The 13,112-nt window shown below is 49.6% G+C and overlaps 6 non-coding genes and 1 pseudogene across 6 annotated transcripts; all 7 read right to left on the bottom strand.

Moving 5' to 3' along the window:
- Positions 1 to 577: 577 nt before the first annotated feature.
- Positions 578 to 768, bottom strand: LOC141195826 (U2 spliceosomal RNA). The gene has a single exon (XR_012268401.1). It is a non-coding gene; the product is annotated as a U2 spliceosomal RNA (small nuclear RNA).
- A 1,121-nt stretch (positions 769 to 1,889) lies between these two features.
- Positions 1,890 to 2,080, bottom strand: LOC141194761 (U2 spliceosomal RNA). Its single transcript, XR_012267382.1, has one exon. It is a non-coding gene; the product is annotated as a U2 spliceosomal RNA (small nuclear RNA).
- A 1,119-nt stretch (positions 2,081 to 3,199) lies between these two features.
- LOC141194750 (U2 spliceosomal RNA) lies at positions 3,200 to 3,390 on the bottom strand. The gene has a single exon (XR_012267371.1). It is a non-coding gene; the product is annotated as a U2 spliceosomal RNA (small nuclear RNA).
- Positions 3,391 to 4,512: 1,122 nt separating this feature from the next.
- Positions 4,513 to 4,703, bottom strand: LOC141195850 (U2 spliceosomal RNA). Its single transcript, XR_012268424.1, has one exon. It is a non-coding gene; the product is annotated as a U2 spliceosomal RNA (small nuclear RNA).
- Positions 4,704 to 5,825: 1,122 nt separating this feature from the next.
- Positions 5,826 to 6,016, bottom strand: LOC141194739 (U2 spliceosomal RNA). Its single transcript, XR_012267360.1, has one exon. It is a non-coding gene; the product is annotated as a U2 spliceosomal RNA (small nuclear RNA).
- Positions 6,017 to 7,136: 1,120 nt separating this feature from the next.
- LOC141196242 (U2 spliceosomal RNA) lies at positions 7,137 to 7,330 on the bottom strand. The gene has a single exon (XR_012268805.1). It is a non-coding gene; the product is annotated as a U2 spliceosomal RNA (small nuclear RNA).
- Positions 7,331 to 12,894: 5,564 nt separating this feature from the next.
- Positions 12,895 to 12,972, bottom strand: LOC141196428 (U2 spliceosomal RNA; annotated as a pseudogene).
- Between the last annotated feature and the right edge of the window lie 140 nt (positions 12,973 to 13,112).

Below are 13,112 nucleotides of genomic sequence, written 5' to 3'. Positions count from 1 at the left end.
CCAAACTTTTTGGGTTGGTTTCTCTTTCATAGTCTGCAGGCATTAAATGAAAGAAGTCAGTGTTCCAGCAGAGGGAGACAACGTTTCAGAAAAGGCATTGTAGCAAACCAAAAAAGAAATTTTAAGCGCAGCAGAGTAACCAGCTCACATACCTGTTAGCTCAGGTGAGTTTAAAAGGCTGCTGTTGATAACAAGGGCATTTGCTAAATAGATGGTGTGTGTGCAACAATATACTGAAAGGTCAATTATATTGTGCAGCTTATCTCACCACCTGTAGTTATTTAGGTGAAAGCTCCAAAATGCTTGCCTAATATGTCTGTTTATCCAAAAGGAAGTATAGAGGGAGAGCTAGATAGATAGCATTGCATTACATTACATTACATGGCAATGCAATGCACAGTTGCTGAAGTTGAACCAAAATGAGCTTGTCATCTGGCTTCTGCAACTTTTAACATGAAAAATCCAATGAGGAGAAGAAAAGCAAAGCCAAAGAGTCCATCCCAAAATCCGACAAACAAGCAAAATGAACAAAAAGCATTGAATTCAATTCTTTCTGATTTTAGAAACTGCATTAAAGAAGGGGTGCACCGGTCCTGGAGATACTGAAATACCAGGTCAATGCGTGGAGTGGACAGAGCAAGCTCTTTTTCCATCTCCCTGTTCTAAAAATCCATTTAATATATGGTCCCCAGATAGGGGACGTATCAGATATTAAACTGATAAGAACAGATACTACACTTGATCTTAGCCAAAAGGCCGAGAAGCGATAACCAGAATTGGTTTCCGACTACGGTGCCACCCAAGGATTCTGAAAAGTCCATTTGTGGAGATGGCCACCTGGACTCCCGTTAAGAAGACATGCTGTCAACCTCTAGATCCCTCACATGCCTGCACTTTTCGGCTTGCTGCTGCTGCAATCCACGCGTTTTAGATCTGCATAACTCCACCTCTTTTAGCACAGTACCCTCAACCCCCGGCTGTTCCCACCCGCCTCAACACCGTTGGAAGGGAGGAGAACCAATTAAGGCGGGGGGGGGGGTGGAACGAGCAGCTGTCTACCCTTAGCAGGAGGGTTGCTGATTAATTACCTCTCCTGCTGCTGCTGCTGCTGGCTGTCCAGCAGCAGACTGAAGGTGGCTGCTGCTGTGCGCAGGTATATAAAGGCTCAGAGCCTATTATGACACGCGCAGCCAGCGTTCCATTGCCACATTCCGTCTACTGCAGGCGGGATACCTGGATGGCTGAATGTCACTGAGAAGCTCACAGAGACCGCCATAAGCAACAGTTTAAAAGAATGCCACAGACTAATCAACCAAACTTTTTGGGTTGGTTTCTCTTTTATAGTCTGCAGGCATTAAATGAAAGAAGTCAGTGTTCCAGCAGAGGGAGACAACGTTTCAGAAAAGGCATTGTAGCAAACCAGAAAAGAAATTTTAAGCGCAGCAGAGTAACCAGCTCACATACCTGTTAGCTCAGGTGAGTTTAAAAGGCTGCTGTTGATAACAAGGGCATTTGCTAAATAGATGGTGTGTGTGCAACAATATACTGAAAGGTCAATTATATTGTGCAGCTTATCTCACCACCTGTAGTTATTTAGGTGAAAGCTCCAAAATGCTTGCCTAATATGTCTGTTTATCCAAAAGGAAGTATAGAGGGAGAGCTAGATAGATAGCATTGCATTACATTACATTACATGGCAATGCAATGCACAGTTGCTGAAGTTGAACCAAAATGAGCTTGTCATCTGGCTTCTGCAACTTTTAACATGAAAAATCCAATGAGGAGAAGAAAAGCAAAGCCAAAGAGTCCATCCCAAAATCCGACAAACAAGCAAAATGAACAAAAAGCATTGAATTCAATTCTTTCTGATTTTAGAAACTGCATTAAAGAAGGGGTGCACCGGTCCTGGAGATACTGCAATACCAGGTCAATGCGTGGAGTGGACAGAGCAAGCTCTTTTTCCATCTCCCTGTTCTAAAAATCCATTTAATATATGGTCCCCAGATAGGGGACGTATCAGATATTAAACTGATAAGAACAGATACTACACTTGATCTTAGCCAAAAGGCCGAGAAGCGATAACCAGAATTGGTTTCCGACTACGGTGCCACCCAAGGATTCTGAAAAGTCCATTTGTGGAGATGGCCACCTGGACTTCCGTTAAGAAGACATGCTGTCAACCTCTAGATTCCTCACATGCCTGCACTTTTCGGCTTGCCGCTGCTGCAATCCACGCGTTTTAGATCTGCATAACTCCACCTCTTTTAGCACAGTACCCTCAACCCCCGGCTGTTCCCACCCGCCTCAACACCGTTGGAAGGGAGGAGAACCAATTAAGGCGGGGGGGGGTGGAACGAGCAGCTGTCTACCCTTAGCAGGAGGGTTGCTGATTAATTACCTCTCCTGCTGCTGCTGCTGCTGGCTGTCCAGCAGCAGACTGAACGTGGCTGCTGCTGTGCGCAGGTATATAAAGGCTCAGAGCCTATTATGACATGCGCAGCCAGCGTTCCATTGCCACATTCCGTCTACTGCAGGCGGGATACCTGGATGGCTGAATGTCACTGAGAAGCTCACAGAGACCGCCATAAGCAACAGTTTAAAAGAATGCCACAGACTAATCAACCAAACTTTTTGGGTTGGTTTCTCTTTTATAGTCTGCAGGCATTAAATGAAAGAAGTCAGTGTTCCAGCAGAGGGAGACAACGTTTCAGAAAAGGCATTGTAGCAAACCAAAAAAGAAATTTTAAGCGCAGCAGAGTAACCAGCTCACATACCTGTTAGCTCAGGTGAGTTTAAAAGGCTGCTGTTGATAACAAGGGCATTTGCTAAATAGATGGTGTGTGTGCAACAATATACTGAAAGGTCAATTATATTGTGCAGCTTATCTCACCACCTGTAGTTATTTAGGTGAAAGCTCCAAAATGCTTGCCTAATATGTCTGTTTATCCAAAAGGAAGTATAGAGGGAGAGCTAGATAGATAGCATTGCATTACATTACATTACATGGCAATGCAATGCACAGTTGCTGAAGTTGAACCAAAATGAGCTTGTCATCTGGCTTCTGCAACTTTTAACATGAAAAATCCAATGAGGAGAAGAAAAGCAAAGCCAAAGAGTCCATCCCAAAATCCGACAAACAAGCAAAATGAACAAAAAGCATTGAATTCAATTCTTTCTGATTTTAGAAACTGCATTAAAGAAGGGGTGCACCGGTCCTGGAGATACTGCAATACCAGGTCAATGCGTGGAGTGGACAGAGCAAGCTCTTTTTCCATCTCCCTGTTCTAAAAATCCATTTAATATATGGTCCCCAGATAGGGGACGTATCAGATATTAAACTGATAAGAACAGATACTACACTTGATCTTAGCCAAAAGGCCGAGAAGCGATAACCAGAATTGGTTTCCGACTACGGTGCCACCCAAGGATTCTGAAAAGTCCATTTGTGGAGATGGCCACCTGGACTCCCGTTAAGAAGACATGCTGTCAACCTCTAGATCCCTCACATGCCTGCACTTTTCGGCTTGCTGCTGCTGCAATCCACGCGTTTTAGATCTGCATAACTCCACCTCTTTTAGCACAGTACCCTCAACCCCCGGCTGTTCCCACCCGCCTCAACACCGTTGGAAGGGAGGAGAACCAATTAAGGCTGGGGGGGGGGGTGGAACGAGCAGCTGTCTACCCTTAGCAGGAGGGTTGCTGATTAATTACCTCTCCTGCTGCTGCTGCTGCTGGCTGTCCAGCAGCAGACTGAAGGTGGCTGCTGCTGTGCGCAGGTATATAAAGGCTCAGAGCCTATTATGACACGCGCAGCCAGCGTTCCATTGCCACATTCCGTCTACTGCAGGCGGGATACCTGGATGGCTGAATGTCACTGAGAAGCTCACAGAGACCGCCATAAGCAACAGTTTAAAAGAATGCCACAGACTAATCAACCAAACTTTTTGGGTTGGTTTCTCTTTTATAGTCTGCAGGCATTAAATGAAAGAAGTCAGTGTTCCAGCAGAGGGAGACAACGTTTCAGAAAAGGCATTGTAGCAAACCAAAAAAGAAATTTTAAGCGCAGCAGAGTAACCAGCTCACATACCTGTTAGCTCAGGTGAGTTTAAAAGGCTGCTGTTGATAACAAGGGCATTTGCTAAATAGATGGTGTGTGTGCAACAATAAACTGAAAGGTCAATTATATTGTGCAGCTTATCTCACCACCTGTAGTTATTTAGGTGAAAGCTCCAAAATGCTTGCCTAATATGTCTGTTTATCCAAAAGGAAGTATAGAGGGAGAGCTAGATAGATAGCATTGCATTACATTACATTACATGGCAATGCAATGCACAGTTGCTGAAGTTGAACCAAAATGAGCTTGTCATCTGGCTTCTGCAACTTTTAACATGAAAAATCCAATGAGGAGAAGAAAAGCAAAGCCAAAGAGTCCATCCCAAAATCCGACAAACAAGCAAAATGAACAAAAAGCATTGAATTCAATTCTTTCTGATTTTAGAAACTGCATTAAAGAAGGGGTGCACCGGTCCTGGAGATACTGCAATGCCAGGTCAATGCGTGGAGTGGACAGAGCAAGCTCTTTTTCCATCTCCCTGTTCTAAAAATCCATTTAATATATGGTCCCCAGATAGGGGACGTATCAGATATTAAACTGATAAGAACAGATACTACACTTGATCTTAGCCAAAAGGCCGAGAAGCGATAACCAGAATTGGTTTCCGACTACGGTGCCACCCAAGGATTCTGAAAAGTCCATTTGTGGAGATGGCCACCTGGACTCCCGTTAAGAAGACATGCTGTCAACCTCTAGATCCCTCACATGCCTGCACTTTTCGGCTTGCTGCTGCTGCAATCCACGCGTTTTAGATCTGCATAACTCCACCTCTTTTAGCACAGTACCCTCAACCCCCGGCTGTTCCCACCCGCCTCAACACCGTTGGAAGGGAGGAGAACCAATTAAGGCGGGGGGGGGGGGTGGAACGAGCAGCTGTCTACCCTTAGCAGGAGGGTTGCTGATTAATTACCTCTCCTGCTGCTGCTGCTGCTGGCTGTCCAGCAGCAGACTGAAGGTGGCTGCTGCTGTGCGCAGGTATATAAAGGCTCAGAGCCTATTATGACACGCGCAGCCAGCGTTCCATTGTCACATTCCGTCTACTGCAGGCGGGATACCTGGATGGCTGAATGTCACTGAGAAGCTCACAGAGACCGCCATAAGCAACAGTTTAAAAGAATGCCACAGACTAATCAACCAAACTTTTTGGGTTGGTTTCTCTTTTATAGTCTGCAGGCATTAAATGAAAGAAGTCAGTGTTCCAGCAGAGGGAGACAACGTTTCAGAAAAGGCATTGTAGCAAACCAAAAAAGAAATTTTAAGCGCAGCAGAGTAACCAGCTCACATACCTGTTAGCTCAGGTGAGTTTAAAAGGCTGCTGTTGATAACAAGGGCATTTGCTAAATAGATGGTGTGTGTGCAACAATATACTGAAAGGTCAATTATATTGTGCAGCTTATCTCACCACCTGTAGTTATTTAGGTGAAAGCTCCAAAATGCTTGCCTAATATGTCTGTTTATCCAAAAGGAAGTATAGAGGGAGAGCTAGATAGATAGCATTGCATTACATTACATTACATGGCAATGCAATGCACAGTTGCTGAAGTTGAACCAAAATGAGCTTGTCATCTGGCTTCTGCAACTTTTAACATGAAAAATCCAATGAGGAGAAGAAAAGCAAAGCCAAAGAGTCCATCCCAAAATCCGACAAACAAGCAAAATGAACAAAAAGCATTGAATTCAATTCTTTCTGATTTTAGAAACTGCATTAAAGAAGGGGTGCACCGGTCCTGGAGATACTGCAATACCAGGTCAATGCGTGGAGTGGACAGAGCAAGCTCTTTTTCCATCTCCCTGTTCTAAAAATCCATTTAATATATGGTCCCCAGATAGGGGACGTATCAGATATTAAACTGATAAGAACAGATACTACACTTGATCTTAGCCAAAAGGCCGAGAAGCGATAACCAGAATTGGTTTCCGACTACGGTGCCACCCAAGGATTCTGAAAAGTCCATTTGTGGAGATGGCCACCTGGACTCCCGTTAAGAAGACATGCTGTCAACCTCTAGATCCCTCACATGCCTGCACTTTTCGGCTTGCTGCTGCTGCAATCCACGCGTTTTAGATCTGCATAACTCCACCTCTTTTAGCACAGTACCCTCAACCCCCGGCTGTTCCCACCCGCCTCAACACCGTTGGAAGGGAGGAGAACCAATTAAGGCGGGGGGGGGGTGGAACGAGCAGCTGTCTACCCTTAGCAGGAGGGTTGCTGATTAATTACCTCTCCTGCTGCTGCTGCTGCTGGCTGTCCAGCAGCAGACTGAAGGTGGCTGCTGCTGTGCGCAGGTATATAAAGGCTCAGAGCCTATTATGACACGCGCAGCCAGCGTTCCATTGCCACATTCCGTCTACTGCAGGCGGGATACCTGGATGGCTGAATGTCACTGAGAAGCTCACAGAGACCGCCATAAGCAACAGTTTAAAAGAATGCCACAGACTAATCAACCAAACTTTTTGGGTTGGTTTCTCTTTTATAGTCTGCAGGCATTAAATGAAAGAAGTCAGTGTTCCAGCAGAGGGAGACAACGTTTCAGAAAAGGCATTGTAGCAAACCAAAAAAGAAATTTTAAGCGCAGCAGAGTAACCAGCTCACATACCTGTTAGCTCAGGTGAGTTTAAAAGGCTGCTGTTGATAACAAGGGCATTTGCTAAATAGATGGTGTGTGTGCAACAATATACTGAAAGGTCAATTATATTGTGCAGCTTATCTCACCACCTGTAGTTATTTAGGTGAAAGCTCCAAAATGCTTGCCTAATATGTCTGTTTATCCAAAAGGAAGTATAGAGGGAGAGCTAGATAGATAGCATTGCATTACATTACATTACATGGCAATGCAATGCACAGTTGCTGAAGTTGAACCAAAATGAGCTTGTCATCTGGCTTCTGCAACTTTTAACATAAAAAATCCAATGAGGAGAAGAAAAGCAAAGCCAAAGAGTCCATCCCAAAATCCGACAAACAAGCAAAATGAACAAAAAGCATTGAATTCAATTCTTTCTGATTTTAGAAACTGCATTAAAGAAGGGGTGCACCGGTCCTGGAGATACTGCAATACCAGGTCAATGCGTGGAGTGGACAGAGCAAGCTCTTTTTCCATCTCCCTGTTCTAAAAATCCATTTAATATATGGTCCCCAGATAGGGGACGTATCAGATATTAAACTGATAAGAACAGATTTTTTTGATTGAATATATCTTTTATTAGCACAAAAAATAAGTTAACAGACAGTGTACAGTGCCGCAGCCCAGTACACACAGAATTCTACATCACATTTACATAGCATGAGGATACGACGCACTAACTAGACACATCACACCCCTATGCTACACAAAACACTCAATATGAAAGAAAAAGCATGTCAATCAATACAGTACGACGAACCGTGATAAGGGATGGGGATTGGGAAAAAGGGGATGGGGAGGGGAAAATCACAGGCCCGAAGCTTTATTAAAAGACAAGACACATAAGGGGAGAGGGGGAGGAGGGGTTTAGTCCTCATCCTCGTCCTCCGGACCGTCCACGATGGAATAGTCTCTGAGCAGGCTGTGGATCAGCCTGCGGCAGTCCTGGATGGACATCCTCTCCCTCCTCAAGATGAGCCGGTTCCTGGCGACCCAAACGGCATCCTTGAAGCAGTTCATAAGGCGCCAAGCCTCCTGGATGGCTCCGACGGTATGAACCCCAGGGAAGAGTCCGTAAAGCACAGAATGGTGCGATAGGCTCGCCCTGGGGACAGAGTTCCTCAGGTCGTCCTCAAGGGCAGTCAACAGGCGCTGTGCAAATCCGCAGTCCCAAAAAGTGTGCAAAGATGTTTTCTCCACGAAGGGGCACCTTGGGCAGTACCTGGTCTTGCACAGGTTCCGGGCATGCATGAATGACCGGACGGGCAGTCCGCCCTGAATCGCCATCCACGACAAGTCCTTGTGCCCGTTGGTCAGCCTGTCAGACGACACATTTGTCCACACAGTCTCCAGCGTGTCCTGGTGAAGTCCTGTGATGTTCTCCACGTCATCCTTGGCTCTGATGAGCTTGTGGATAGTTTTGGGCTTCCACAAGTCGGGCTTGAGTCCCTCCAGTTGATGTTCCCCCACAAATCGAACGACGTCTCCATAGAACCATGGCGTCGTCCAGTTGTAGGGGAAGGAGCTGTCCCACTTGTCCCAGCCGAGTCGCCTCCAAAGAGGAAGCAGGAAGAAGCGAGACATGGACCTGCCCGCGGAGCCATTCTTGACTTGCAAAGTCCGGCGGACACAATCACACACAAAAGAGGATCGCAGGAGGGTGGGGATATCTGGAACGCCCTTCCCACCCTTGCGAGGCTCCTTGTACATGACGGCCCGCCTGACTCTGTCCATCTTGGATCCCCAGACAAAGTGAAACACTGTCCTGGTAATGGCCCTGCACACAGTGACGTGTGGGGGCCAGGCCTGCGCCGTGTACTGCAAGACGGGCAGGACCTCATTACGCAGGACGAGTGCCTTACCCTCACAAGTGAGGTGTCTGAGGCTCCAGAGTCCGATCCGTTGCTTCACCTTGGCCAAGCGTTCTTGCCAGGACTTGAGGGCCGCTCCTTCCTTCCCGAACCAGACTCCCAGCACCTTGAGGAAATCCGGTTGAATGTTGAAGGGGAAGGGGGCGGAGGAGGCCGGCTGCCAATCCCCGAAGAGCATGGCTTCCGACTTCCTGCAGTTGACTTTGGCCCCTGAAGCCCGGCCGAACCTCTCACACGTCTGGACGAGGGCGTCGACTGAACCACGATCAGCGCAGAAGACGGTGACGTCGTCCATGTAGAGCGAGCACTTGACCTCGTGTCGTCCCGGACCCGGTGCGGTGATCCCTCTGATCTCTCCATTCTGCCGGATAGCCTCTGCGAAGAGTTCTATAACACAAACAAAAAGAAGAGGTGATAGAGGGCAGCCTTGTCTGACCCCAGAGAGGACAGGGAAGGGGTCAGTCTTCCAGCCTTTCACCAACACCGAGCTGTGGATATCAAAATACATCAAACGGACATACGAACAAAACATGTTACCCAAACCTAACCGGTGCAGAGCTCGGCCCATGAACTCGTGGGAAACCCGGTCGAAGGCCTTCTCCTGATCCAAGGAGACCAGGGCCGCGTGTGCGCGGCGGACCTTGATGTACTCGACCGTGTCCCGCACGAGAGCGAGGCTGTCTGCGATGCGACGTCCAGGGATGCCGCAGGTCTGGTCCGGGTGGATGATCCGTCCGATGACCGTCTTAAGTCGTGTCGCCATCGTCTTGGCCAGGATCTTGTAGTCCACGTTGAGCAGAGTGATGGGACGCCAATTCCTCAGGTCGCAACTCTCTCCCTTCCGCTTGTACAGGATCGTGACCATTCCTTCCCTCAAAGATGGAGGCATTCTACCCTCCACCACCATCTCCTCGTACAGGTCCAACAGGTCCGGACAGATGAGGTCTCCCAGCGCTACATAGAGCTCCGCTGGAAGACCATCACTGCCCGGGGTCCTGCCGGTCCTAAAGGATTTAGCGGCAGAGAGCAATTCGCCCACCATCAGAGGTTTGTCCAAGGCTGCCATGCCTGCAGGATCAAGATGGTTAGTGATACCTGACAGGAAGTTATCAGCAGCGTCGGGGTCGGTAGTCTTGTGGGAGTAGAGTTCGCTGTAGAAGTCGCTGACGACCCTCATCACGTCCTCCTTCCCACGTCGCATGTTTCCGCTCTCGTCTCGCAGCTCGTTCAGGGGCGTGTGACCGGCATGAAGTTTCCTGAAAAAGAATCAGTTACATTTCTCACCCTTCTCCAGATTCTCCACTTTGGAACGGAAGACGATTCGCTTGGACTCCTCCTCAAAGTGCCTTTTCAGGCTCTTCTTGGTCTCCTCCAGCTCCTCCCTCACGTCCCAGCCACAGTGAAGAAAGTCCTGCAGCGACCGCAGCTCGCGCTGCAGCCCTCTGAAGTCCCTCCTCTTCTCACACGCCTGTTGTCGACCCTTGGCCTGAAAGAAACAGCGAAACTCAAGTTTAACATATTCCCACCAATCAGAGACTGTTTGGAAGCTACCCTTGTAGGACTGCCACATTGCGTAGGCTGCTCTCAGCTCCTCCACGACTTCATCCTGAGCCAGCAGAGCACAATTCAGCTTCCAGGAGCCGGGACCGGACGGAAAACCGTCGCCGAGGACACCTTGTAAGTGAATGGCTCTGTGGTCGGAAAAGAAGCAGGGGACCATCGAGTGCCTACTCTGCCTGACTGCCCGAGAGGTGAACACAAAGTCAATCCTGGAGCGGAGTGAGCCATCCGGTCGGCTCCACGAATAGTTCGTGGAGCCTCTCCCCATGGAGCCCACCACGTCCTGAAGAGAGGCCTCGGTTACCATCTCGATGAGCAGCTTGGACGTGATGTCCAACTTGGCAGATGTGCCAGAACTACGACCATCCTCCTCGATGGGGCAGTTGAAATCCCCGGCCATCACTAAGGTCCTGGTGGTGGCAAGCTGAAGCCGCAGGGTCTGGAAAAGCTCCAAACGCTCATTCTTCAGTGGGGACGCATACACGTTGATGAACCTGACAGGTTCTCCCGCCCAGTTGCCATCTACAACAAGAGCCCTGCCGCAGATGAGCTCCTGGACGGACTCAAGCGTGAATGCGCCCCCCCTGATCAGAATTGCGACCCCTGCAGACTTGCAGTCACCCCCACCGGACCAGTAGGATGGACCGTGGGACCACTCCCTGGCCAGATGTTTGAAGGACCTAGAGGAGGGAAGGGAACATTCCTGCAACATATAAACATCACACAACTGGGAAGTAAGGAAGGCATAAATAGTCTGACGTCTGAACTTGTCCTTGATGCTCCTGACATTAATGGAAAATAAGTTAATATTAGCCATCATGTAGGGAAAAAAGAAAAAGTTAGCGCAGGCAATACACCTTAGTTACCACTCCGGTCGGGTGGTCCCTCGTCGGTGTTGACTGCTGGTGACGGGATCACCAGCAGGCCCTCTTCCTCCATCTGGTCAAGCAGCGCGGCCTCGATCTCGGCGACCACCAGTTCCTCCTCTTCTGGCTCGGCCACCAGGGTCTCAACCATGTGCTCCATCTCTTCTGGCTCAGGGAGGGTATCCTCCTTTTCGCCTACGAAATCCAGAATCTTCTTTTTGGAGGATTCAGTAGCAGGGCTGTCCTCCACCTTCCTCTTTCCCCGGGTTGGAACTGGGGAGACAAGAAGGGGAAAATCCTCCTCGGAATAGATAGCGGCAGGTGGAGGAAAGGTTAATTCCACCACTACCATGGTCTGAGGAGGGAGAGTGGCTGCCGGGGCAGGGGAAAGGACACCTGCTGAGGAGTAGGGGAAGGAGGAAGAGGAAGTGGAATCCTCAGCAGGGGTGGCCGGGGTGGGGGGGGATTGGACGGGGGTGGCAGGGGGAGGGATCGAGAGAGGGGTGACAGAACTCTTACCCTCCTTTGACTTTTTCTTCTGCTTCGGAGCTGCTGGGACCGTCGCTGGGGCTTTGGCCACCGACTCCTTGACCGCTTTGGCCTTGGTCGTCTCGGCCTTGGCCGCTGGGGCCTTGGTCGTCGCGTCCTTGACCTTCACAGGCCTGGTTGTCGGGGCGTTGTCCTCCGGAGCTGGGGTCGTCGCAACCACCGATGCCCAGGATCTCTCACGCTTGGGGCAATCCTTGTACAGATGAGCCGCCAGCCCACACAGGTTGCAGGACGTCTTCTTCGGGCAGTCCTTCGAGCTGTGTCCCGTCACTCGACAAATCCTGCAGGCATCCTCCTTGCAGTCCTTCATCTCGTGGCCGTTCTTGCCGCATCTCCTGCAGTTCCGCGGCATGTCCGGGTAATAGATGAGGCCGTAGGAGTTGCCCAGGGAGAATGTCGGGGGCAGGTGCCGAAGTCCGTCTGAGTACGCCAGGTCCCTGTGAAGTCTAACAGTCACCGACCACTTACCTGTCCAGAAGCCGAGTCCATTCAGGATGTGAGAGGGTTCCTTCACAACCAAACAGAAGCGTCTCAGGAAGGTACAGATGTCTTGGCCTGGGGTGTGCGGGTTGCGCATGGAGACCGTGATCCTCCTTTCGTCCCTCTGGATAGGGCAGCTACCTGTAAAGGCAGAGAAAGAATTATCCGATCCTTTTGCGCTTACCATTTCCCAGAACCTCCTGCAGGTGTTCACAGTGGCGAAGGTGACGAAGAAGATCCCCGTCAAGAAGGTCTGGATGCTGAGGGTGTCCGACCTGGAGAAGCCTCGATCCAGCAGCATCTTCTGGCAGAACACGTCCGAGGACATGTCCGGCACCCTCCCATCCACTTCCTTCAGCTTCAGGGCCACCGTCTGCCGCATCCATGGCTCCAGGGCTGGAGCTTCGTGGCGGGGCTTCTGGGGTCCCTTCTGCTGGCCAGTCGTGGAGGCAGAGTCCTTGGGGTCAGAATCGGCTCCTGGCTGGGCCCTCCTGGCTGTCCCCTGCTCCAGGCTCTTCTTTTCGGCCTTCCTCGCAGCGCTTGCCATGGCTTTCCTCCTGCAGTTACTTCTTGGAGCTGGATCTGGAGCTCTTCCCGAAATGGGTGGAGCTATGCAGATTCTTCTCCCGTCGTGTTCTGGACAAATTCCCCGAAAGGTCTTTGTCTCGATGATTTTCTTACTCAAAGATTCCACAGGACAGCCCGATTCTTCTCCGAGTCTTCGTCTTCTTCTGGATTCTTTAGAGCTTCTTCCTCCCACCGATATCCGCCTTCCTTCTCCGATGTCAGCTGCGCTCCGAAGCTCTTCTCCTTCCGAGTTCGATCGCTCTCGTCAAGTGTAGATCGTAGCTCTTGTGTTCTTAAAAGAACAGATACTACACTTGATCTTAGCCAAAAGGCCGAGAAGCGATAACCAGAATTGGTTTCCGACTACGGTGCCACCCAAGGATTCTGAAAAGTCCATTTGTGGAGATGGCCACCTGGACTCCCGTTAAGAAGACATGCTGTCAACCTCTAGATCCCTCACATGCCTGCACTTTTCGGCTTGCTG

The sequence above is a fragment of the Phyllobates terribilis genome, unplaced genomic scaffold (genome assembly GCF_046119375.1).
Source record: "Phyllobates terribilis strain yellow unplaced genomic scaffold, ASM4611937v1 Scaffold_74__1_contigs__length_7073193, whole genome shotgun sequence".
NCBI classification, from domain to species: domain Eukaryota; kingdom Metazoa; phylum Chordata; class Amphibia; order Anura; family Dendrobatidae; genus Phyllobates; species Phyllobates terribilis.
Note: the sequence above shows the minus strand (reverse complement) of the source record. Positions and strands in the feature narration are given on the sequence as shown.